The sequence below is a fragment of the Polypterus senegalus genome, chromosome 4, assembly GCF_016835505.1.
Source record: "Polypterus senegalus isolate Bchr_013 chromosome 4, ASM1683550v1, whole genome shotgun sequence".
Taxonomy (NCBI): domain Eukaryota; kingdom Metazoa; phylum Chordata; class Cladistia; order Polypteriformes; family Polypteridae; genus Polypterus; species Polypterus senegalus.
The window spans coordinates 160,058,513-160,084,059 of NC_053157.1; the positions used below are offsets into that span (position 1 = coordinate 160,058,513).

General features: G+C 36.8%; 1 protein-coding gene across 5 annotated transcripts in view; it reads right to left on the minus strand.

Annotated features, from left to right (window-relative positions):
* The window catches only part of kcnip4a (potassium voltage-gated channel interacting protein 4a), a 1,100,580-nt gene that overhangs the window by 589,976 nt on the left and 485,057 nt on the right, over positions 1-25,547 (minus strand). The window contains exon 1 of one of the 5 annotated variants that reach the window (XM_039751578.1): positions 13,617-13,639. The exons of the other annotated variants lie outside the window; for them this stretch is intronic. The gene's annotated coding sequence lies outside the window, so the exon portion shown is untranslated. Of the gene's footprint in view, positions 1-13,616; positions 13,640-25,547 lie in introns of those variants that run through there. 5 annotated transcript variants of the gene reach the window in all.

Genomic DNA, 25,547 nt, shown 5'->3' on the forward strand with positions numbered 1-25,547 from the left:
TTGGGGAGCATGCACTGGTACAGCATGTTGCCACACCTACCGCACGACGAAACAGCTCAGGATCCTAGTTGGCAACCCCCCAGGCTGACATGCGGTCCAGTCCCTCCCTCCAGAAATGACCATCTGTCTGCTGCAGCCAGGTGTTATGTGGGCGTCCCCTTGGCCTGGTCTGGCCACTTGGGTGCACAACAATCACCCTTGGGGAATTGCACCATATGGGCATAGTGCCGTAACTAACGCTCCCTCACAAAGCAGGTAATGTTCCTCATTCAAACTACTCATTCGTCACAAAGTGGTACCCAAGGATTCTCTGAAGACACACAGTACCGTAGGAGTCCAGTCTTCAACTCAGGTCACTAGATAGCATCCATGTCTCACAGCCATATAGAAACATAGGAAGCACCAGGAGTCTAAAGACTTGGACCTTTGTCCTTTTGCAAAGATATCGGGAGCACCACACACTCTTTTCCAGCGATCTCATGACTCCCCCATGTTCTCCCAATATGTCTACTGACTTCACAAGAAGAGTCACCATAGACATGAATGTCACAGCTGAGGTAAGTAAACCTCTTGACAAGGTCGACACTCTCTCCAAAGACAGACATACTGCTGATGGCTGTGCCTGAGAGGTCATTAATGCAAAGTAAAATGTATAAGTGCAGTAGAGTTAATTTTCATTTGTAAATTTAATTAATTAATTAGTTAATTAATTAATTAAAAAAGCTAAGCTACAAGAAAAGAGTGGACCAGTGAGAAATGTAGGTGGGTATAGGCTTACCCAAGCTCTATTCTGCTGCCAAATTTGCTTCTCTATATTTTGAACAAAATTTGGATGTTGTTTACTATGCTTGACAGTATTGTATAATGTGACTGTGATGAAGGGCATTACGCAGTGTGTGCATCATGTTCCCAGCAACATGAAGCATCCTAGTGCTATGAGGCTCAAAAACGTCAATGCCTATGAAAGTGAACACATAAAAGGCAAAGAAATGGAAAAAACAAAAGAAATGACCTGTAAAGCACATTGCGATAGATTAAGTATGAAGAACACTATGTGAAATAAGAATCGATTGTTTGGGTGACTAAATGATTGATTTATTGATTGTATAATGGTGTTGTTCTGAAGGTTGCATTGAATGAAAGTTACACGTATAGACAGGGAAAGCAAGAAACAAATCTCTCATTGCAAAAAAGCAAGCTACTGGTTGAACAGACTGAAATAAAAGAAGACTATTCACCAATAACCTGGAAAGCAAGGTATGGCCTTGACAGTAAGTAACAAAAAAACGTGAGCCAGTGTCATGTTTTTCCTTGTTATGTATGACTTAGAATGAACCTGACATCCACACTGCTTAAAGTACCACATTCATATGGAATACAATAAAAGCCTGTAATAGCTCTCAAAATCAAAACTAAAATCTAGTAATACAGATTTTTCAGCAGTACATTCCATCCCTAGTTTAGTCAGAACAATGAGTAGATGGTATAGTCAGTGGAATTTTCTTCAAATAAAAACAATACAGAAGAGTATGCTAATTGACTATTATTTAAGAAACAAAAATACAGCAGAATCCATACAAGATACAAACTTGATAAATCTCAGGAATGGTTACAAGCAGGCTATCTGACTAAAAAGCTTCTGAAATATCACACACCAACAAAACATTCACACAGCTTAAGCAGTTATCAATTTAGCACATATAGAATGTTAAAGGGTTCCCTATGCCATGATGTCAGCCTCCCAAGACCTTATTGTTAGCTCCCATCTTATCAGAATGGCTTAAAATAATTGGTTACATTGTCTGTATCCATCCATCCATCCATTGTCCAACCCGCTGAATCCGAACACAGGGTCACGGGGGTCTGCTGGAGCCAATCCCAGCCAACACAGGGCACAAGGCAGGAACCAATCCCGGGCAGGGTGCCAACCCACCACAGCATTGTCTGTATTAGTACGTTAAATGTGGTTAGTTATGTTACTGTGCATTTGTACTTTTAAATGTCAATGATAGGAAGTAAAGAACAGCAAGTTTATTTTGAAAAGAAAATAACTGCATTCTTGTTTTCTTGTTCACTAAATGGCATGAGTATTTCAGCAGTCTCACAGCTGAGCAAAAATCTGTTACCACAGCAGACGTCACACAGTCTTTGTAGTTGGCTTCTGCAAAAAGTGCACAATTTTCAATGAAGTGGAAAAATGCACTTGACACTTTCTCAGCATCCTTACAGAAATGTGCACGTTTCTTTACTGCAAAAGAAAAAGACAAGCCAGATCTTTTTGACCGACATCACATTTCACCTGAACATGTGCCAAGGTAAGAGAAAAACTGAACTAAAATGTTTCTTGTGTTGAAAGCATTTGAAAATCAAATTGCCTCAGTCCCCATAAATCAGTAAAGAATTTTCTCACTGAGATAACAGAATGTGATTGTGTATAAGGAGTTTCTCAATTTCCTTGATAAGTCCTTTGTGTTACTGGATCCTCTTTTACTCCTGTTACCTACACTGAAAAACAACCTTGTTAACCTGCAAATTAATAATCCTGAAAGTTAAATGCTTGACAAGTATTAGTCAATTTTGGGGCTTTGTCCATTTGACCAATGGATATCTGCACAAACTAAAAAAACTGCCTCTCAGACTACAAATACAATTTTTCAACATATATGTATTAACCAATGTGGAAACCAGGGGCACTCCAGCTGCCCCAATCCCAACACAGACAAGCAGAGACACAAGTTCAAGTACAGCACACATTTATTCTAGTGGGTAAACGCTTTTCCCTCGCTCCCCTTAGCAGCATAGTACAATGCACCAAGTACAATACACAGTCCTTCCTTTCTGTTTCTTTCTCTCTTTGCCTTCACTTCTCCTCCAGCAAGCTTTGTCCACCTCCTCCTGACTCTGGCTCCTTGAATAGTGGCAGCTAGCTCCTTTTATAGTGCACACATCACATCTGGATATGGCGGAAGCAGTGCCACAAAGAGCTCAGCCGTACCTGCAGCAGCACCCACGGAACCCAATAGGGCTGCTGCAAATTCCAACTCCAAGCATGCCCTGTGAGAATCTGTGGTGCTGCAGCAAGCCAGGAGGGCTGCTCTCTAGCATTCCGGGGAAGATAATGCCCCAAGCGTGCTCTCTCCCTCTGTCCTTCCATCTAGCTGGTGTCCTGGCTGGGTAATGGCCTTAGCCAATCCGCCACACCAAACATAAGCTGACATTTGCAAAATGTGATTTAATGTTGATTTTTGCATTGGATTCATAATTCCATTGTCTAATGCCAATGTGACTTGTTTTAAAATAACAATATTACTTCCCATAGGGAGTTTCTCTGATCATTTTCTTGGTCTACCATTACAACTGTCAACAGCAGCAGGTGGTGGGCACAAGCTTATTTGGCAATGTCACATTAAAAAATTGGAGATATTGCCATCACCATAAAAGGTAGTCAGCAGTCTGCTATGCTAATGGTGTGCATACTTGGAAGTCAGGATAGGAATAAAGTTATCTGGCAAGATGGTAACTGAGTAAATAAAGTTTGGGATGTATAACGAAAAGGTATAGAGTTTGAAATGTTTTACACAAGAATTGCCTGCTGAGATAAAAAAAAACCTCAGCCATTGTGAGTGACTGTGGGTTTGGCAACTGGCAGGATTTCTATTTGTTCTTAGTTCTGTTATATTGGAAAAATTATAAGAAGGTGGATACATACCTTCCCATGGTGAAAGATAAAAAAGGTTTCCAAATTTGGCTGTATAACAAAAGGTGAAGAAAAATTAAGGCACAGAGAAAGAAGGGCATCTGCAATGCTGAACAAAATTTCAACATCTTCTCTCGCTAAATTAATGATCAAGTTTTTCAAGTAAATCCTGAGCAGTATGATTACTCTTCATCAAGAAAATGGAAATGTTAGGTTTCCTAGATGTAGAAACAACTGTTTTGAGGGCTGAAACTGAATATTTGTATTTGGCAAAAATATGGTAAACAAGATTACACTATTTAATTTCAATAGCAAAGAATAATTCCCTCAAACACTGCATACATATGACCTATCATGAAAGTCACTTTGTTAGTACACTTACGCAGAGATGTCAGTTGAGATCCATGACTCAGGTCCATGCCTCAAAGCTTCCCTGCTTTTTACCGATATACACCCCATAAATAGCATGCAGTTTTGTGTTCACATCTCCACTTTCTCTTGTGAACTTTAATTTGCCCCCTATGCATGTGTGGAAACAATTGAGTTTAAGCAACTTAAAGCAACTTAAAATAAAACATAACAAGTGAAACCAAGACTTTATAAAAAAGAAAAAAACAGAAGTCGAAAATCTTTGGAGAAAGAACAGAAGAATAAAGGATAAGGAAATAACTAACAATTAAAAACTAACTTAATTATTCAGCCATAATACATTTTTTACCAGACAATGTGTCATTCTAATGGAATACACCATGAAAGTCATGAAAAAAGGCATTATTGTATCAGATGCTGAAATTGTGCTGTACATAGGAATTCAGTTATGTATACTACATACACTCACCGGCCACTTTCTTAAGTATACTCATTCAACTGCTCATTAATACAAATATCTAATCAGCCAATCACATGGCAGCAACTCAATGCATTTAGGCATGTTGACATTGTCAGAATGGCCTCCTGAAGTTCAAACCAAGCATCAGGATGGGGAAGAAAGGTGATTTAAGTGACTCTGAACATGGCATTGTTGTTGGTGCCAGAGGGCCTAGTCTGAGTATTTCAGAAACTGAATTGGTACATCCAGCAGTATAATGCACCATATCACAAAGCTGAAATCATCTCAAACTGCTTACCTGAACATGACAAAGGGTTTAATGTACTCAAATGGCCTCCACAGTCACCAGATCTCAATCCAATATAGCGCCTTTGGGATGTGGTGGAACGGCAGATTTGCATTATGGATGTGCAGCTGACAAATCAACAGCAACTGCATGGTGGCATTATGTGAATATGGACCAGAATCCCAGAGGAATGTTTCCGGGACATTGTTGAATCTATGCCATGAAGAATTACGACAGTTCTGAAGGCAGAAGGAGGTCAAACCTGGTACTAGGTGCACCTAATAAAGTGGCCGGTGAGTGTATTACTTATATATTATGCGGTACAAAAACATTTCTCAACCCTAAATTTTACATTCTAAAAAACTCTGCAATAAGAGTTAAGAGTGACATTTTCCATAACTATTTTTTGGCACCACACATCTCCAGTGATTTTTAAATCGCCTGTTAAAGTTTAGGTGAAGGCAGTCTGGATTTAGTATAGAATTAAGGGTGTAGAGGTGATTGAACCACTAGGACCAGTGTCCATAAATTAATACAGTTCTCAGTGTTTTGTAAGAGTGTGGATGCAAAGACTAAAATCCTTAAGTTTAACTTTGATAGGACAAATTTTGAGCAGATGTGGCAAAATCTAAGAAAGATAGACTGGGATAAGCTTTTAAGTGTGGAGACAGTCGAGGAGCAGTGGAACAGTTTTAAAAATGTTTTACATGTAATGCAGGACAGGTACATATCTAAATTTGGAATTAATAGGAAATTTACCTTACTTTATTTAATAGGATATTTACCCTCAAGTTGTTAAGGAGGCTAGAGAGTACATATATAAACCCTTGACACATATATTTAGGAAGTCACTGTGCACTGAGGAGATCCTGAGAGACTGGAAAATGGCAAATATTATCCCATTATATAAAAAGGGTGACCAGGTAGATCCAAGCAACTATAGGACAGTAAGCTTAACGTGCATCACAGGAAAATTGATGGGAGGAATTATTAAGGATAGGATTGAGCAGCACATGGCAAGTACAGGAGTTTTTCTGAACAGTCAGCATGGGTCCAGAAGAGGAACTCTATGGAATTCTATGATGAAGCAACAAAAGGATATGATGAAAGTGGAGCATATGATATTATGTATCTTGACTTTCAGATAAGGTGCCACATGAGAGGATGGGCATCAAACTAAAAGAAGTGAGAGTTCAGGGTGATGGCTTTAGATGAGTGCACAACTGGCTCAGACACAGGAAGCAGAGGGTGATGGTGAGAAGAACTTTATCAGAATTGACCACTGATAAGAGAGGCATTCCACAGGGGTAAGTGCTAGGATCGCTGCTATTTTTAATATACTGTATATAAATGATCTGGATAGGAATATAAGTAAAAACCTGGGAAAGTTTGCAGATGATACCAAGATAAAGTATGTGGATTGGCAGATAATTTGGAATCTGTTTAATCATTATAAAAGAACTTGGACCGCATACAGGGTTGGACAGATTTGTGGAAGATGAAATTCAATGTTAGTAAATGTAAAGTATTACACATAGGAAGTAAAAATGTTAGGTTTGAATACACAATGGGAGGTCTGAAAATCGAGAGTGCACCTTATGAGAAGGATTTAGGAGTCATAGTGGACTCCACGCTATCAACTTCCTAACAGTATTCAGAAGCCATTAAGAAGACAAACAGAATGTTAGGTTATATAGCACGATGTGTGGAGTACAAGTCCAAGGAAGTTCTGATCAAGCTTTATAATGCACTGGTGAAGCCACATCTGGAGTACTATGTGCAGTTTTGGTCTCCAGGCTACAAAAAAGACATAGCAGCTCTAGGAAAAGGTCCAAAGAAGAGCAACTAGGCTGATTCCAGGGCTACAGGAGTTGAATTATGAAGAAACATTAAAAGAGCTGAGCACGTTCCGTTTTAGCAAAAGAAGATTAACTGGAGACATGTTTGAAGCATTTAAAATTATGGAGGGAATTACTACAGTGCATCAAGACTGTTATTTTAAAATGAGTTCATTAAGAACAAGGGGCCACATTTGGAAACTTGTTAAGGGTAAATTTCGCACAAACATTAGGAAGTTTTTCTTTAAACAGAGAACCATAGATACTTTGAATAAGCTCCCAAGCAGCGTGGTAGACAGTAAGACTTCATGGACTTTCAAAATTAGACTTGATGTTTTTTTAGAAGAATTAAGTGGATAGGACTAGTGAGCTTTGTTGGGCTGAATGGCCTGTTCTCGTCTAGATTCTTCTAATGTTCTAATTTTCTAATCTACACCTACTTTAGGAGACTTTTACAACTGAAAACATTAGCACTGCACAGAGATGTCTCCTACTGTTAAAACATGTATTTTTCATTGCTTCATTCATTTATTATCTAACCATGCTTATTCATATTCATGTTGAGAATAGCACCAGGCACAAGTCATGGTTCAAACCTGGATGATTAATTTTAAATGGATGAAACATACATCATACAGATGCATTGAGATGCATCATCAGTGGTGTTTCCTGGGTTCATAGGATGTTTCAGGTCTCACAGCATTATACACCCTAGCCCAGAATCTACTGAATTAATAAATTATCCCAGAAAAAACTGAATCATACTGTACATTGAGTCTTGTATCAAGTATATTTTTGCCTTCTCTCAGGCTGTCACCCTGTGTATCTTTAGGATGGAAATATGGCTTGTCAGTGTACCATGTGATTCATGCTCTAAAACACTTAATTCAACTCATTTTAGTAGATTGCCTCTGGCAATAGAGAGCCCATTGGCATTATACAGTAGCAAAAGAAATGTTCACATTTATGAGTAAAAATGAGGACCAACTAGAAGTTACAGAAAAAAAATGAAAGAAAAAAACTCACATATAATGAATTACCTGAAAAAGTTCATTGTGCTCATCTTCTCTCTAGACATACAGTAGTAACTAAGGAAACACTAAGAGATACTGTGCAAATCTGTACAAATATCCTTGTTTATTCATATGCTAACATTAGAACCCTTGCCAAAGTAAAGCTGAACAGATAAAAAGTATGCTGCCTCTCTTTTGATAGCGAACATCATAGACAGCCATGTGCATAAAGAAACAGAAAAAGAAAACTAAATTACATTTTTAGATTTCATTTTTTTCCTATATTGCTTTATTAAAAGATACAGAATAAAAACATGTTAGAAAATATTGTAGCATAGTGCAGAGAGCCCTTTGTAGGTAAAAGTAGAATGAGGTAATTTGCATGTACTTCATAGGCTGGCTTTATCCAACGTGACGTACAACACTAATGATACAATTGGTTACATTTCTTTTGGTTTTCCAATCAGAGCACAAGCAGGTCAACTGACTTGCTCAGGGTCACACAGCATCAGTAGCAGGATTTGAACCCACAACCTCAGGGTTTGATGTCAAAAGCCTTAAACACTAATGTACACCACACTGATGCTGCATGCTGAGCAGGACTAGACGTTTGACAGGCAGCATCAAGAGAGCTCATGAAAGAGGTTGGGAACTTTCTTAGAAAACAAATAAATTAGAAACACATGCAGATGTTAGTGCTTGACTGTATGAAGCGTCATGTCAATGATGATGAAGAAGAGTGTAACAGCCATTGCTACTACTGTAGTACTAATAGTGTTCAGGTTTGCAACAGTGTTAACCAGCCTCATCTTGTTTCCAAATCATATCAGTTTTGGAGGTATTTTTGTGACCCATAAAAATGCATAAGTTTTTGGCTCTTGGAGTCTAATTTGTTGGTCAGTGAACAAGCCCAATATTAGGAAGAATCTGTGACTGTTCTACCAAGAAGACTTCATTTATCAGTAGTCAAAGTGTGCATGGGAGAATGGAAGGTTGGTGCATACTTTAAAGGGGGTTAGCATTCATAATGAAAGAGACAGAGCAGAGTTGCAGTGGACTTTAATAGATATAATGCTGGTATTGCTGGTGTAGTTTTTGTTTGTAGACTTCATATCCATGTAAAATGCAATTTGTCTCCTTAAGATATGCATATTCTTACTGATAATTTTCTTTATACCCTAATTTTATTTAAATTCTGTAGTACCAGGGAATAATTTCAGTGTACAGCTAATGAGACCACTGATTACTACAAGGTATTTTGTAGACTGGCCGTGCCACACTTTTAATACATCATTAAGAACCTGCCACAGTTACATTGTCATCTTTTGAAGTATTTTTTTTAAATTAGTACGACATACCTTATAAAATAGCAACTCACTAAATATTGAAGGAAACAGATATATCAAATAAATCAAACTGCCACAAAATTGCCAGGAATTTCTGAGAGAGAGAGATTTAGGCCATTGAAGTATTTTTAATGTATCTACAGATACAAGTGTCAAAAAAGTAATCACAACACATTTTGTGGTTGTAATATAACTTAGATTTAAACTAGATAAGCAGCAAAAGTGTATTGACTCATTTATGTTGAGACATTTCAGCCTATCAATGTGACAAGATTTAATTGGAGCAGAATTCTAAGAAATTAACTTATTTCATCGCATTGCATTTGTTTCTTAGTTTTCTTCTCTTCTGTTAGCAATTTGCCTTCATTTAAATTATAATCCTTAAAAACGATACCTCCATCAGAACCATTAAGCATCATAATAATGGAATTAATATGAAATAATAATCAATCACCAAATGCATAGTGAACATTTGAAAATAATTAGTGTATTAAACAGTATTTAGTGTTTTAGACAAAGATAATTATATTTGTCCATGTGTAGAATGTTTTTAACCTGACCATAGGGATGTGTAATAAATAAAATGAACTGAACTGAAGTACTACAGAACAAATGGCTTTGACAAGATGCGTTAACCCAGATAGCTGTTCTTTTCTATACATTCCTTGAACAAGTCTTAAGTTTTTAGTGGAATACTCCTTGATAATATTGCTGGACGTGTTTCTTCTGCCATCTTGCCTACTTGATATTTATGGCATATTTTAGTCATTTTGACATGTAAAAACAGTAAAATCTTCTTAGATCTAGAATACATACATACATATTTCATAAATTATGAAATAAGCAGCAATTTTAAATTTAAATAGTAAATCACATACCAGAGAACACCAGTGGCAATTAAGAGGAAGTGCATTTAAGACAATCTGAGGCCTATTCACACAAAGAACTCTGGAAACAAACTACAGAATCAGGTACGATGCAGAAGTAAGAAATATCTGGGTAATAACTTGGGAAACATAGCTAAGCAAATTAACTTGATAGACGGTATGGTACCCTCTCATTTATAAACATTTCTAATTCTAGGCACATGATAAAAGGTATCGATATTTTTATGCATATTAATAATAAGAATAAAGAAGATCAACCATATCAAGTAATTGACGAAAGACTTCTCTGACACTCTATTAAAATCATAAGCATGGGAACCAAGGGAGCCAAACATGCTTTCAAAACCACCTACAAGGATAGCCTTTTACAATTCTTTTAGGTAAATAAGGAATCATGTACTTCATAACAACATTAGAAGTTAACAGAAGGTACATTCAGCTTGGAAAGCACTTCACACTTGCTTACACAAAGTTACACATTTTAGATAGATAGATACTTTATTAATCCCAAGGGGACATTCACATACTCCAGCAGCAGCATACTGATAAAAAAACAATATTAAATTAAAGAGTGATAAAATGTAGATAAAACAGACAATAACTTTGTATAATGTTAACGTTTACCAGGGTGGAACTGAAGAGTTGCATAGTGTGGGGAAGGAACGATCTCCTCAGTCAGTCAGTGGAGCAGGACAGTGACAGCAGTCTGTCGCTGAAGCTGCTCCTCTGTCTGGAGATGATACTGTTTAGTAGATACAGTGGATTCTCCATGATTGACAGGAGCCTGCTCAGCACCCATCGCTCTGCCACAGATGTCAAACTGTCCAGCTCCATGCCTACAATAGAGCCTGCCTTCCTCACTAGTTTGTCCAAGCGTGAGGCATCCTTCTTCTTTATGCTGCCTCCCCAGCACACCACTGCGTAGAAAAGGGTACTCGCCACAAACATCTGATAGAACATTTGCAGCATCTTATTGCAGATGTTGAAGGACGCCAGCCTTCTAAGGAAGTATAGTCGGCTCTGTCCTCTCTTGCACAGAGCATCAGTATTGGCAGACCAGTCCAGTTTATCATCTAGTGGCACTCCCAGGTATTTATAGGTCTGTACCCTCTGCACACAGTCACCTCTGATAACCACGGGGTCGAGGAGGGGCCTAGGTCTCCTAAAACCAACCACCAGCTCCTTGGTTTTTCTGGTGTTCAGGTGTAAGTGGTTTGACTCGCACCATTTAACAAAGTCCTTGATTAGGTTCCTATACTTCTCCTCCTGCCCATTCCTGATGCAGCCCACGATAGCAGTGTCGTCAGCGAACTTTTGCACGTGGCAGGACTCCGAGTTGTATTGGAAGTCCGATGTATACAGGCTGAACAGGACCGGAGAAAGTACAGTCCCCTGTGGCGCTCCTGTGTTGCTGACCATAATGTCAGACTTGCAGTTCCAGAGACACACATACTGAGGTGTGTCTGTAAGATAGTCCACGATCCACACCACCAGGTATGAATCTACTCCCATCTCTGTCAGCTTGTCCCTAAGGAACAGAGGTTGGATGGTGTTGAAGGCGCTAGAGAAGTCCAGAAACATAATTCTTACAGCACCACTGCCTCTGTCCAAGTGGGAAAGAGATCGGTGTAACATATAGATGATGGCATCCTCCGCTCCCACCTTCTCTTGGTATGCGAACTGCAGAGGGTCGAGGGTGTGGTGGACCTGTGGCCTCAGGTAGTGAAGCAGCAGCTGCTCCATGGTCTTCATCACATGTGATGTCAGAACGACAGACCGGAAGTTATTCAGCTCACTAGGACATGATACCTTTGGGACTGGGGTGATGCAAGATGTTTTCCCAAGCCTCTGGACTCTCCCTTGTTCCAGGCTTAGGTTGAATATGCGCTTTAGAGGTCTTCCCAGCTCCAGCGCACAGGCCTTCAACAGTCATGATGATACTCCATCTGGACCTACTGCTTTGCTGGGACAAAGTTTACTCAGCTATCTGCTTACCTGGGCTGCTGTAATTGTGGGTGGGGGGGGGAAACTCTCTCCTATGCTGATATCAGCAGAAGGATGAGTGGAGGGTGCAGTACTCCGAGGTGAGAGTGGGTTAGGGTGGTCAAACCTGTTAAAGAAGTTGTTCATCTGGTTTGCTCTCTCCACGTCTCTCTCGATGATGGCACCCTGCTTCGAGCTGCAGCCAGTGATGATCTTCATCCCATCACACACTTCCATCATGCTGTTGTTCTGCAACTTCTGCTCCAGCTTTCTCCTGTACTGCTCCTTCACCGCCCTGAGCTAGACTTGGAGACTAGACTTTCTGCACATGCTTGAGCTCATGCTTATCACTGCCTTTAAAAGCCCTTTTCTTCTGGTTCAAAAGGCCCTTGATGTCACTTGTAATCCAGGGCTTGTTGTTAGCATAGCAGCGTACTGTTCTTACTGGAACTACAATGTTCATACAGAAGTTGATGTAGTCAGTAGTGCAGTCAACAACTACCTGAATGTTCTCATGCAATTTTTCATTAGTATGGAGAAGTCACAATTAAATAGGTCTTTATGTTGTTGTGCAATTGTGATTTCTAAATACTTTATGTAAACTTTTGTAAGTTAAAGGAGACTGATTAACTTTAAACTAAAATGCAAGGCTATTCACTGAAAATAACATACTTTATTTCAAATAATACATTTTTTTTATTCCACTTGATATATGACAGCAATATGACTGATCTTTGTAGTTATTTCAGTAAAAACTATCCCTGAATACAAATGTTGTAACTTACTGTGATCTTATGAAAAAAATAGAGAGAATGCAACATTATAACCTTTACATATAAATGGATGTTTCTATATGTAACAGATAAATTATTTAAAAAATACTGAAATAGAGAATAATATGCTTATAATGCAGAACAATTCACACTTTGACAGAATCAGCACTTTCTGCATGGATAATATGCTTTACTACTATTGTTAGCAACAGTGCAGAATCATGTTTTTTTTCCTAGGCATCAAAAGGTTTCTGTCTTGGGCAACAGGCACTTACAAAATCTTGTTTCAAAGAGAAAGAAAGCCATGCAGTCTGAAGGCTTCCATGGAAACCAAGACTGATAAATTCCAATACACTTCCGACAACCTGTTCTGTCACGTCTGGACTCCATGCCAACGAGGCACAAAAATTGCCCATCAGGATGGAGTGCTATATTTAGAATGTGCTCATCTGCCACAAATAAGATGATAAGCAATACCAAACTTACAGACAGGGACTGAAAGCATATCTTTAACAGAGCGTGTTGTCATGAGAAATGTCAAACCTTTGACATCCAATTTAAAATGTGCAGTCATAAAATTAAAATGATAATAACTACTGAAAAGGTTACATAAAAATACTTTGCAAACAGTGTTCTAATTTATTAACTCCCCTTAAAAATCCATGAGGTTATATTACAGCAGCTGTATATATATTTTCACTTTAATTTATTAATTCTTCTAGGAAGAAAATTTACAATAATGCCAAGACAGCAGTCTACTGAAGGCAACAATATTCCACAGGAAAATGTCAATATTCTACACATTATTTTTAAGTTTACTGATCACCTGTCTACTTGTTTAAACACTAGCTGAATTAATACCTATCCTAAATGAATAAAGCCAGGTAATTCAAAAATCTTTTCTTCTCTTTTATGCAGGCTCAACAAAGGTACAATTAAGAGAGGTATGCAGTACACGGCTTACCAGTATTTTAGACAGGTAGTTGAGCTGTGCCCAGGTCATCCAAACATGGCTCTCCATTATTCCACTGGATTGTTTCTTACACACCCCATCCTAAGTTTTACTTTATCTTTAAGAGAAAGCTCCTCTTCCCTTTAAAGAGAATACTGCTCTTCCTTTTAAACCAACTATAAACTTCCCATGAGTGACTAGTAAAGTGACCATTCACTCCGAGGCAGCTCTCCAGCTCAGATAAAGTACATTTGTGACCATTTGTCAACTTCATGCTATTTATCTATATATATAAAAGTCAATGTGTGTATGTATGGATGTTCCAGCATCACGTCTGAACGGTTGGAGCGATTTTCATGACACTTGGTACACGTTTCTCATTGGTCAACTAAAAATACTGTAGGGTGAAATCAGCCTTCACCCACCCCTTCTGGGTAGGGTAGGGTAGGAGTGGTCTTACGGTTTTGTATGCATGTTATCATTCAGTTGACACTCGGAACGACCATCAGAGGGCAAACTGGAGGTGATTGGCAGCACTCTTTATGTTTGCGCACCACCGTACGTCCCTGTTGCTTTTGAAATTAAATAGAGTTCTATGCGTGTAGGTGTGCGTGTGTCTGTCCGGCCCGGACGTGAGACATAGTGTTGGGGTAAGGGCTCCATCTCCACATACAGAAGCTTGGCCAGCACACCGGCAAAAGGAAACCTCCTAAGAAAGACAGTCACTTAGCTGCTAATGCATAAACGATGCAAGCACGTCGGCAACACAGATGCACATAGCAGAGAACTCATAGCTCAGAGTAGTTCTGACAATTTTAATACTTTTTACTTTCTGCTTAAACAGTTAGTACAGTATATAGCAGGTGACTGCCAGCATTCTTTATGTTTAAGCAGCACCGCTCCCCTGTTGCTTTTCAAATTAAATAGAGTTGGCCGGTTCCGAGCATCAAATGGATGATAACATACATATACAAGACCGCAAGACAAGCGCATTAGTGTGTCTTTATTGTTTGTTAATTTTTTTAAAGTTGTGTTTTTTTATTATATATTTCTCAAGCAATTAAATAAGAAACACTTTATTTTCCTCCTGGGCAATGCTCGGTATTTCAGCTAGTTAAAATTATAATCTTCCTTTGAACTTACAGTAATGTGTGAGTAAATAGTTAACTGTGATACAACTATTCATTTGATTGATGTCTTTAAGTTGTCTGTAACATATTTTACACATTAAACTGCTAATGATCAACAGAAAAAAATGTAGAGATGTAATATTTCAGCATAATGTATAATGTATTATTATTGTGACTATTTGATATTATCTATGTTTATAGGAATGTAATGGCTACACACTTTGAAAATTATTAATATTAATTGAAGAAACAGAATCAGTAATATTCTGTGGTGTATTTTTTGCACTTCTTCTGAAATTAAACTTCATGCCACAGTATATACAAATACTGCTTTTACTATTTAATTAAAAGATAAACACAAGTAAGAAAAAAATGTAGAGATATAGTATTTCATCACAATGTACTATTTAAGAAGCCATAGTCCATCAGTTTTCTTCGCCTGCCTATTATAAATTAGTCTAGCTGGAGAGCTCGATTTAATTCCAGTAGCAAACAAGGCATAGTAGGTTAAAGACATCAGTTACATTTGGGATATTCATCCATCCCAGGACATACTCGTACACACAGAGTATACTGAAAATGCACAACATAGACACATACAATAAGTTACCAAGTAGTGTAGTAGATAGTAGGACCTTGAACACTTGACTCAATTGTATTTTTAGAGAAATTAGATGAATAGGATTGATGAGCTTTGTTTGTTTGTTCTTGTCAGGACTGTGCTACTTTTCTAATGTTCTAACAATGCACACACTTTCATGCATAGGCAGACAATAGTAAAGTCAACCAGCAAAACCACTAGAAGTGAATGCTCATATAGGATCATTAAGTAATTCAGTATGTTTATTGTCATGATTTCGTAGGAATTATAAGTTATTAATAAATACTATGATAAAGGTTTAAACATATATTGAAGACACATAACTATGCATGGTATGTATTAAGCAGTTCAGGTGTAAAGTGAATAAATGGTGATAATTTATAACATAAAAAGGCCATCATCTGAATGTTTTCTTTAAAAGAGAATAGTTTCAATGTGTATATTTTAGAATACATAAAACAGGAAAAATATCAAAGCAATTTTATTACAAACATTTTTTTTTTGCATACTCATTGGCCTGCTCACTTTTTCAATCCGTAGCTCTTGTAAATTCATGGATTGACCAGTATAAAGATTATCACCACAAGGGGTTGCCACTAAGCTCCAAACATCAGCCACAATGCTACCCAACACAATTCCGGGTTCAATCAAAATGCAATACAAACATTAACTGCTTATAACAAATAAACATTGAGATGGAAAAAACATGCAAATAATGCAGTTGGTCCAAAAGAAACCTTGATGTTATCAGGGGACGTTCCACCCAGGTAGCAAAGCAATGTTTTTTAACCAACTTAAGAAACAACACATTTAAAGTACATGTCAAAAAATAAAGGCTCACTGATTTTATTTTTGTATAAGCAACAAGGCTTTGTTTTCCCAGAGTTTGTTGAGAAACATATGCACAATATGAGAATCTATAGGGGCGGCACGGTGGCGCAGTGGTAGCGCTGCTGCCTCGCAGTTCGGAGACCCAGGTTCACTTCCCAGGTCCTCCCTGCGTGGAGTTTGCATGTTCTCCCCGTGTCTGCGTGGGTTTCCTCCGGCTCCGGTTTCCTCCCACAATCCAAAGACATGCAGGTTAGGTGGATTGGCGTTACTAAATTGGCCCTAGTGTGTGCTTGGTGTGTGGGTGTGTTTGTGTGTGTCCTGCAGTGGGTTGGCACCCTGCCCAGGATTGGTTCCTGCCTTGTGCCCTGTGTTGGCTGGGATTGGCTCCAGTAGACCCCCGTGACCCTGTATTCGGATTCAGCGGGTTAGACAATGGATGGATGAGAATCTATATTTTGCACATAAATACTCAACTATGCATCATGTTTTATCTATCCTAGTGGGACTTAGCGAAGAGCTGCAGTGTCTGCTTTTAACATTGCTAACATTTCACCTTTATGTATTTCTAATTGTACTTCAGTGTTATACAATCATTGTGATTGCTTAATTTTTGATATCACTAGTATGGTTTATGTTGAGCTACCACTTAACTGAACTTTCTTCTCATCTAAACACATCTATCAGTTATTTGATTATATAATTAGGTAACTAGACAATGTATTTGATTATAAAAAGTCTCATTAAAGGGGCCAAACTTTCTAAAAGATATTCTTTTTATGTTCCATGAACTCTCTAGATTTACATATGATGTGATTCTGTTGGAGTCTCTCGACATATAGTGTTACTATATACACAAAAGTAGTAATTTTCTACACTTAGTGTAACATACAGGACATACTGAGTCTTGGCTTTTAAACTATTAATTTTGGGAGACATATAGCTAATGTGCATTAAATAAATTTGCAAATAAACTTGTTTCACGATTACCAAACACTTTTACAATGCAAGAATAAACATATAATTTAAATACAAAAAAAAAAACCAATATGAAACAAAAAGAAGGCAAACACTTCAAGCACAATGTGTCTCCTTTGTTAAACTGGGAATGTAAATTATGGTGAAAAACTATCTTTGGGTAATTCTTCTTCAAAAAATGGTTCTTTTGTAATTCAGCATTCAGCCTTCAAAGGGCAGGGGTTTTTATACTCTATGTAAGAAGCTCATGCCTTAAAAGGCCTTTTGTTATAACCAGTTTTGATAAGCTAAAGAAGTGGTAAACAGCTCTGCTACATGAGATAAAATAAGTAATAATGCTGTGTGGTTAGAAGGATAATGGAAGAGTCATGAAATCTTTAAAGCAATCTCTCTTGATGAATACTGCATTAGTGTAATCAGATGGCCCAGTCATCTTTCGCTTAATGCAGTTCAACATTATCCAACAAATCAAATCACTTCTTCCTGTCTTTCTTGCAGAGCTCTGAATGTAATGTCCTTGGATTGTAAAAAAATAATTAGTTATAGTTACAGTCTTTGCTTGTGCTAAATGTTATACACACAATACTTCTTGCAAGTTTCTATTTTATGATTTTTTTTAAAAAAGAAGATTCTACTGTACCTTTAACAAAAATGGTTAATTTAACATCAACATATACTTTCAGAAATTGATAATCACTTTGTTCACTTAATGCAAATTATAAGTAATGTAGGAGATGGTAAATCCAGAGATTCACTCATTACTTCTTATTTACCTGTTTATTTTTGGATGTGAAGAATATATTACTATATAAATACATTACTTTTTTAGATATTAACTTTCATTTGAGACAATTTTTAATCAAGCAATAATTATGTAGTAAAATGCAACATTTAAAGAAGTAAAACAGCAGGTGGTACAGGCTGCCTCATGTTTTCAGTGTCCAGTGCCCAATTACTAATCTGAGTAATTTTTGTGCGGAGTCTACACAGATTATTGATGAGTGCTCTTGCAATCCTTCCACAACTACTTAAAGCCTTTTCTACTCTGTCTGAAATTGGGTACTGCATTGTAACCACCGCTGCCAAGGCAGGCATAACATCATGATTTCTTCTAATGGAAAACCAGAATGAAAAAAACTGATGAATATCAAAATATTCATTGTGCCAATTTATTTGTTTTATGAACTCACAATGTCTTATGCAGCGTCACAGAGGACCTAGAGCTAAATAATACCAGTTACACAGAAATGCTATGAACCATTTCTCATTTACAAACATACTTAAACTTACATGAGATCAGTTTCAAGTAACCAAGTCACCAATCTGTGGAGTAACGGAAGAGACATTAATGAACACAGGAACAATACAGCATGTAAACACCACACCGAAGGAAACCACCAATTAAAGATCATTCTGGAGTCCAATTGCTGGGATGCAACTGCCTTAAAATAGTGATTTTAAAGACATACTGTAAATAATTAACCAATTGAATTATTGATTAATCTTCAGAAATTGAAAGACACTAGAATGTGTAATCTTCAAAAAATTGTTGAACATTTTCTTGGCTTTCTATAAAAAGATGCTGCAGAAAATAACCAATAATCAACATATAATAAGTTGGCTCTGTATTAACCATCTGAATACCTGAAGCAGACCAAAATTTCAAAACAAATTTTCCAGTGATATACACTGGTATGGCTCCTGCATCCCAGATGTGATTTCATTCAGTGATACCACTAGTAGCCTGTTTATTCTTTTTGTAGTGAGTGCACTTACGTACACACACTAAAATCAGGATGATATGAGTAACCAGATAAAGGCAGAAACCTGGTTTCTCAAAACCACTCATCTACATGTGCAAATCCACTTATGGAGTTCTCCCTCCAGCATCCTTGAACTGCACAAAAAACAGCTAACCATCTTCATCAGCTGTGGATCTGAAAACAATGGAGCCAGTGGGTCAGTTGCAGTGCATCTGAAATGATACTATACTAGCAGCAGACTTTGTAGTATGACACTAAAAGGAGATGATCCTCATGGCCCAGTTGTTCAAAAGTGATCTGATTGCATTGGATAACTTGGATCCAAAGAATCAGGATTACTTTGATTCCAGCAGTAGGGTTTTGTCAGGGACAAAAATATAATTTAAATTAAATTTAAGTTGGTCAAATAAACAACATGTATATCATGTAGTATATACAGTCATATGAAAAAGTTTGGGAACCCCTCTCAGCCTGCATAATAATTTACTCTACTTTCAACAAAAAAGATAACAGTGATATGTCCTAGGAACGTCTGAGTACTGGGGTGTTTTCTGAACAAAGATTTTTAGTGAAGCAGTATTTAGTTGTATGAAATTAAATCAAATATAAAAAACTGACAAAACTGTGCAAAAATGTGTGTACCCTTGTAATTTTGCTGATTTGAATGCATGTAACTGTTCAATGCTGATTACTTGCAACACCAAATTGGTTGGATTAGCTCGTTAAGCCTTGAACTTCATAGACAGGTGTGTCCAATCATGAGAAAATGTATTTAAGGTGGTCAATTGCAAGTTGTGCTTCCCTTTGACTCTCCTCTGAAGAGGGACAGCATGGGATCCTTAAAGCAACTCTCAAAAGATCTGAAAACTAAAATTGTTCAGTATCATGATTTAGGAGAAGGCTACAAAAAGCTATCTCAGAGGTTTAAACTGCCAGTTTCAACTGTAAGGAATGTAATCAGGACATGGAAGGCCACAGGCACAGTTGCTGTTAAACCCAGGTCTGGCAGGCCAAGAAAAATACAGGAGCGGCATATGCGCAGGATTGTGAGAATGGTTACAGACAACCCACAGATCACCTCCAAAGACCTGCAAGAACATCTTGCTGCAGATGGTATATCTGTACATCATTGTACAATTCAGCGCAATTTGCACAAAGAACATCTGTATGGCAGGGTGATGAAAAAGAAACCCTTCCTGCACTCACACCACAAACAGAGTCGCTTGTTGTATGCAAATGCTCATTTAGACAAGCCAAATTCATGTTGGAACAAAGTACTTTGGACTGATGAGACAAAAACTGAGTTGTTTGGTCAAAACAAAAAGCGTTTTGCATAGCGGAAGAAGAACACCGCATTCCAAGAAAAACACCTGGTACATACTGTCAAATGTGGTGAAGCTTCCATCATGCTGTGGGGCTGTGTGGCTGTGTGGCTAGTTCAGGGACTGGGGCCCTTGTTAAAGTCGAGGGTCGGATGAATTCAACCCAATATCAACAAATTCTTCAGGATAATGTTCAGGCATCAGTCACAAAGTTGAAGTTACGCAGGGGTTGGATATTCCAACAAGACAATGACCCAACAACACAGTTCGAAATCTACAAATGCATTCATGCAGAGGGAGAAGTACAATGTTCTGGAATGGCCATCACATTCCCCTGACTTGAATATCATCGAAAATCTATGGGATGATTTGAAGCAGGCTGTCCATGCTCGGCAGCCATCAAATTTAACTGAACTGGAGAGATTTTGTATGGAAGAATGGTCAAAAATACCTCCATCCTGAATCCAGACACTCATCAAAGGATATAGGAGGTGTCTAGAGGCTGTTAGATTTGCAAAAGGAGGCTCAACTAAGTATTGATGTCATATCTCTGTTGGGGTGCCCAAATTTATGCACTTTTCTAATTTTGTTATGATGCATATTGCATATTTTCTTTTAATCCAATAATGCCACTGCTGAAATACTACTGCTTCATATATTAATAGGAAGTTAAATATTATATTAAAAAGATATATTATATATAATTGATTTGGTATCACTGAATAATTCAATCCAAATGTAAGCCTGTAACAGTCTGTCTATTGCATTCAGGATACAATTTATAACATTTCCTTCCGTACTAACTCTACTGAACATGCTTATGAAGTGGCCTAATTTAGTACACAACTTTGTTCCGTTGCCCCAACTCCAAGAAATACACTGCAACTGCATTTAATCTCAGTCTTGGTCTGCTGCTTACTGTAAATACGTACTAAAACCAGATCTGTACAGGATGATCTCAAACTGACAACACAATTAAACTGACCCTACATCTTCTGAGATTATGCTGCTGAGCTTAGAACAGTATGTTGTGCTCATTATCATAAATGTAGCAATTTCTGAAATGATGATGCAACTTATTTCAACCAGCATAGGAATAATGCTATCACCAGAGCATTTGCTTTAGCAAATCTATGTCCATGGACGCTTCTAATGTTTTCTACCCACAGTTGCTGGATGCGTGTGGAGAAATAGAGTTGTTTGGAAAGAGATTACTAAAAATTTACTGGACATGTCCAGGTTTACAGAGTGCACAGATTACAAAATCCTTAACTGCAACCTGGTTTTAGGGTTTACATGGTCACACAACCAAGTTACTCACTGAGAAATCCATATGTCTTAACCTGGTGTCCCAGAGACTAATATCACGGTTCCTCCTACTGAAACAAGGGTTTTCATGGCATTTAAGAAGTCAGACTTTAATAACTAGGTTATTATGGATAACTAGGATATTAAAGTGCATTTAAGCTTACTGAAGGATTATTTTTTCTTTTGTGGGGTCTACTCCATGCTTATCCAAGATAGAATTTTTGTTTTTGATAAATATTAATATATTATTTACCGAGTAAATGATTTCTGCACTGATACGCATATTAAGGCAATAACCTTAGTTTTTCTGGCGATTAATACATTTTCTCCTGACCTACTGTATGCTTAGCCATTATATTTACTGCTTGTACTTCTGATTTTGTATTGTTCTTTTGTTAATAGCTACGCAAACTTTATTCCCATTTCTATTTTTTTACACGGTAAAAGTGAAACTACTATGCACAGTATACAATATTAATTGTTTATGGAGATAAAGTACAATGGAGGTGGAGGGATCAGAATGGCAATTGGAAATTAGATCCATGAACAAGGAATTGAAGCAAGCAGTACTTTGTTATTGTTTGAAGGTGATTGCTTTTAAGCATTAATGAACTCTATAAAAATATCTTACATGTAATAATTATAAAGCATAGCTAAAAAGTTAATTATGTGAGCATTCTATAATCTCTGTCAAAAAGTATTTGTCAACACAAACCTTCTCCATCAGAAATGTACAAATGTAGGAGTATACATATAAGGTGTATATGGGCTATATTATAAAGAATTAGAAGTTATGTCATATACTGTTTTGTACCCCACTCCCAACAAAATCTATTTGGTAGACAGTACTTAGTATTGTATATACTAATGCTGTAGTGCCTTGGCTGCACTAACATGGACTTCATAAGTTGGTGACCTTCACATATTAACCCAAATATTCAAGGATACATGGAAATCAGTGGAATGTTTTGCTGTAGCCAGTACAAACTACACCAGGTTAGTTAGTTACTTTAGCATAGATCCCATAACTGAAACAGGAGAAACACATTCCTTAGTAAAGAAGTTGGAACACTAACAAGAACCTACAGGAGTACAAGTACAAAGCCAAAACAAGGCAGCACTTGCAACACTAGTCAGCCTACCAAGAATGTTAAGATAAAGCAAAACAGGCATACACAATTAAAGTAGAACTCTGAAACGAAAAGGAAAAAAGAAATTACTGGAACTAGTGTAGGGGTAGATAAGGGTGAAACCTACCATTCAGAAAGGTTGCAGTCTAATATAGGGGTGAATAAGGGTTTAAATGGTAAAAACCATTACAAATTTGAAATTATTATACAATGAAATAACCAGTATATAAACATGCATCTATCATAAAATGTGACACACTCTGTTATTCTTCATTAAAGATTGGTGATTACAGATATGCAAAACTATAAGTGCACACTTAACCTGCCAAAGAAAAGCTTTGATAATGATGAAAAAAGATGTTCCAAAATAATTTCAATGCATGAATTGAACTCTGCAAAATACTAGTCACAGCAAAGTGTTCTGAAAGTTGAATTTTCACAAAAAATAAAAGTCACAAGTTAATGTTTTTCTGTCTTTTACAGTTTACGTAGTACTTTCTGTTATTTCAAACATGCATTACCTTCGTTTCTTTGAAATACAACCTTCTTAAGCAGAAAAAAAAACTTTTTTTCATTTTAGTTTTGGAGTGAGTTCAAACAGTTAAACACCTTTCAATGGAATACTATTTATAATCTTTACATTTTAAAACTAAATATTTGGTAAATAACATGTTAAGTTAAAAACATAATTATATTTTGAAATACTTTGAATAAGTTAACAATAACACAAGATAAACTCTTCTTTAATTTTCAAGCAGCCTTTAAATACTCAAAATAAGAAAATAATTTAGATACAACAAATATTTCCTACCTGAAATCAGAAGTCCAAAGAGAGCCAAAAAAATAATAAAAAAGTTACATTATATATACAGTACAGTCACACTTTAATTGCATTTTAGCCAACATTTCTATACCATTTATACAAAACTTTTAGAAAATACATAATGTATATTAAATATTTTTATTATTTTTAGATTAACATTAAATTATTAATTTTTTGTATTATTTTGTCTAGCTGCTAATTCATGGCAGGGATAGCTATGTAAAAGATTCACACAAGCTGTGGTGAAATAGGGCAATTCAACATGTGCCATCATCTTCGTGCCACACATTTGGTACCTTATTGAACAAATACCCCAAAAGCAATTGGCGCAGTATCTGTAGAGAAAATTAGGGTACACCTTGTTGGTAGGTAGGTGTACCTAACAAGGAGCAATCAGTGGTTAACAGCAACATACTTTTTATATATCATAATAACCAAAAATACTTAAAAGTATTTGATTTTCCAAAAAGACTATACATTTTTTTTCAAATAACTGTTGGAGTATAGAAGTATTTTATGTAACTATATGAATAACATGCTGAAAGTAATAAGTCAAATCAGCTTTATTTCCCATATCGCCATATACTGAGTACATAAAGAAACAAAATGATGCATCTCCAGGATCAACAGTGCAACCCAGCACAAATGGGGAAAAAAATTCAGACATCCATGACAGGTGTTTGCTGTACAAGACGTACAGCAGAAATAGCAAAGGTAGACGTAGGTGTAGCAATATAAACTTAATAGCTTGTTAGCTAGGATAAAAACTAATGTGGACTGTAACAGACTCTTAACAACAAGAAATTTATAGGATTACACAGAGTAATAAAGTGCATGTTAAGAGAAGATCAGTCCAGCAATTAAGTAGGCATGTGTGTAGAAATACTGAAAATAAATGTAACTTAAAGCACATTATGCTTATGCATGTGTGTAAGATCCCTATGATAAAAAGACAGTCCGTACATGGTTTCGATATCTTACTATCATAGCTATTTGGATTGCTGGGGCAGCAGGGTGTTGAGGAGTCTTACAGACTGTAGCTAGAAACTGTTACACAGTCTGGCACAGTTGGCAGGAATACTGTGGAGGAGTGAGCGGTACTGTCCCTTAAAATTACTTTAACCATAAAATATGTAATGTAAAATAAATAAGGTAGCAATCTGAGTAAACAAAATTTGTTATACTAATACAAAGAAATATCAGGTTGGTTTACACTAGAAATGACAATAGAAAATGTATTTTAGGGGTGATATGGCGCAGTAGTAACTTGTACTGCAGCTTCATGATTCCAATGTATTGCGCTACATTTGCCACACTTGGGACTTGTGTATTCAGTATGTGAGTATAGATACTTATGTCTTAGTGCATATGATTAATTGGTGCCCTTTCCAGGAATGGAGGATGCCATTTCGTTGGGATTGGCTCTGGCCTTCTGCAACACTGAACTGGGCTAACTAGGTTTTGATAAATTATTTATTTAAGTAATTTACTGTTTTTGAAAAGACTAAGAAAATCAAAATATGTAAAAGAAAAGTAATATTCTTTTCTCATTACAATATAGTAATATCTTTTTATAACAGGATTCTATTTAAATATTAATAATGTTAATTGTCTGTAAGATAATAGGATACACACTAAAAAGTTGGTGTAATGATTCTTTTGAAGTTAACAATACAACTAGCAAATTCAAACAAACTTAGAAAAATAATGGGGCATTCTACTAATCAAAGGGACCAAAATGGGTGCATTGCTTTACAATTGTTAATCTTTATTTACTCTATAATTAACTTAGTATAATTTATGACATAATACAATACCTGCATAACAGGCTTAGTAAGTAGAATTTGGTTGAACCCATTTGTCTTGCCTGGTAATATGGGGAGAAGGAACTAAAGGGCATAGTGCATGAAAACTCCCTACATAATAATTTTCTTTTTCCAGAAAAATCACAGAACATATTAATTTTGACTTATAAAATAATGTTTAATAAACCTGATTATTAAAAAATCTATTCCAAATTCATCAGCAAATTAACAGCTTATATAGATGCCATTGATAGC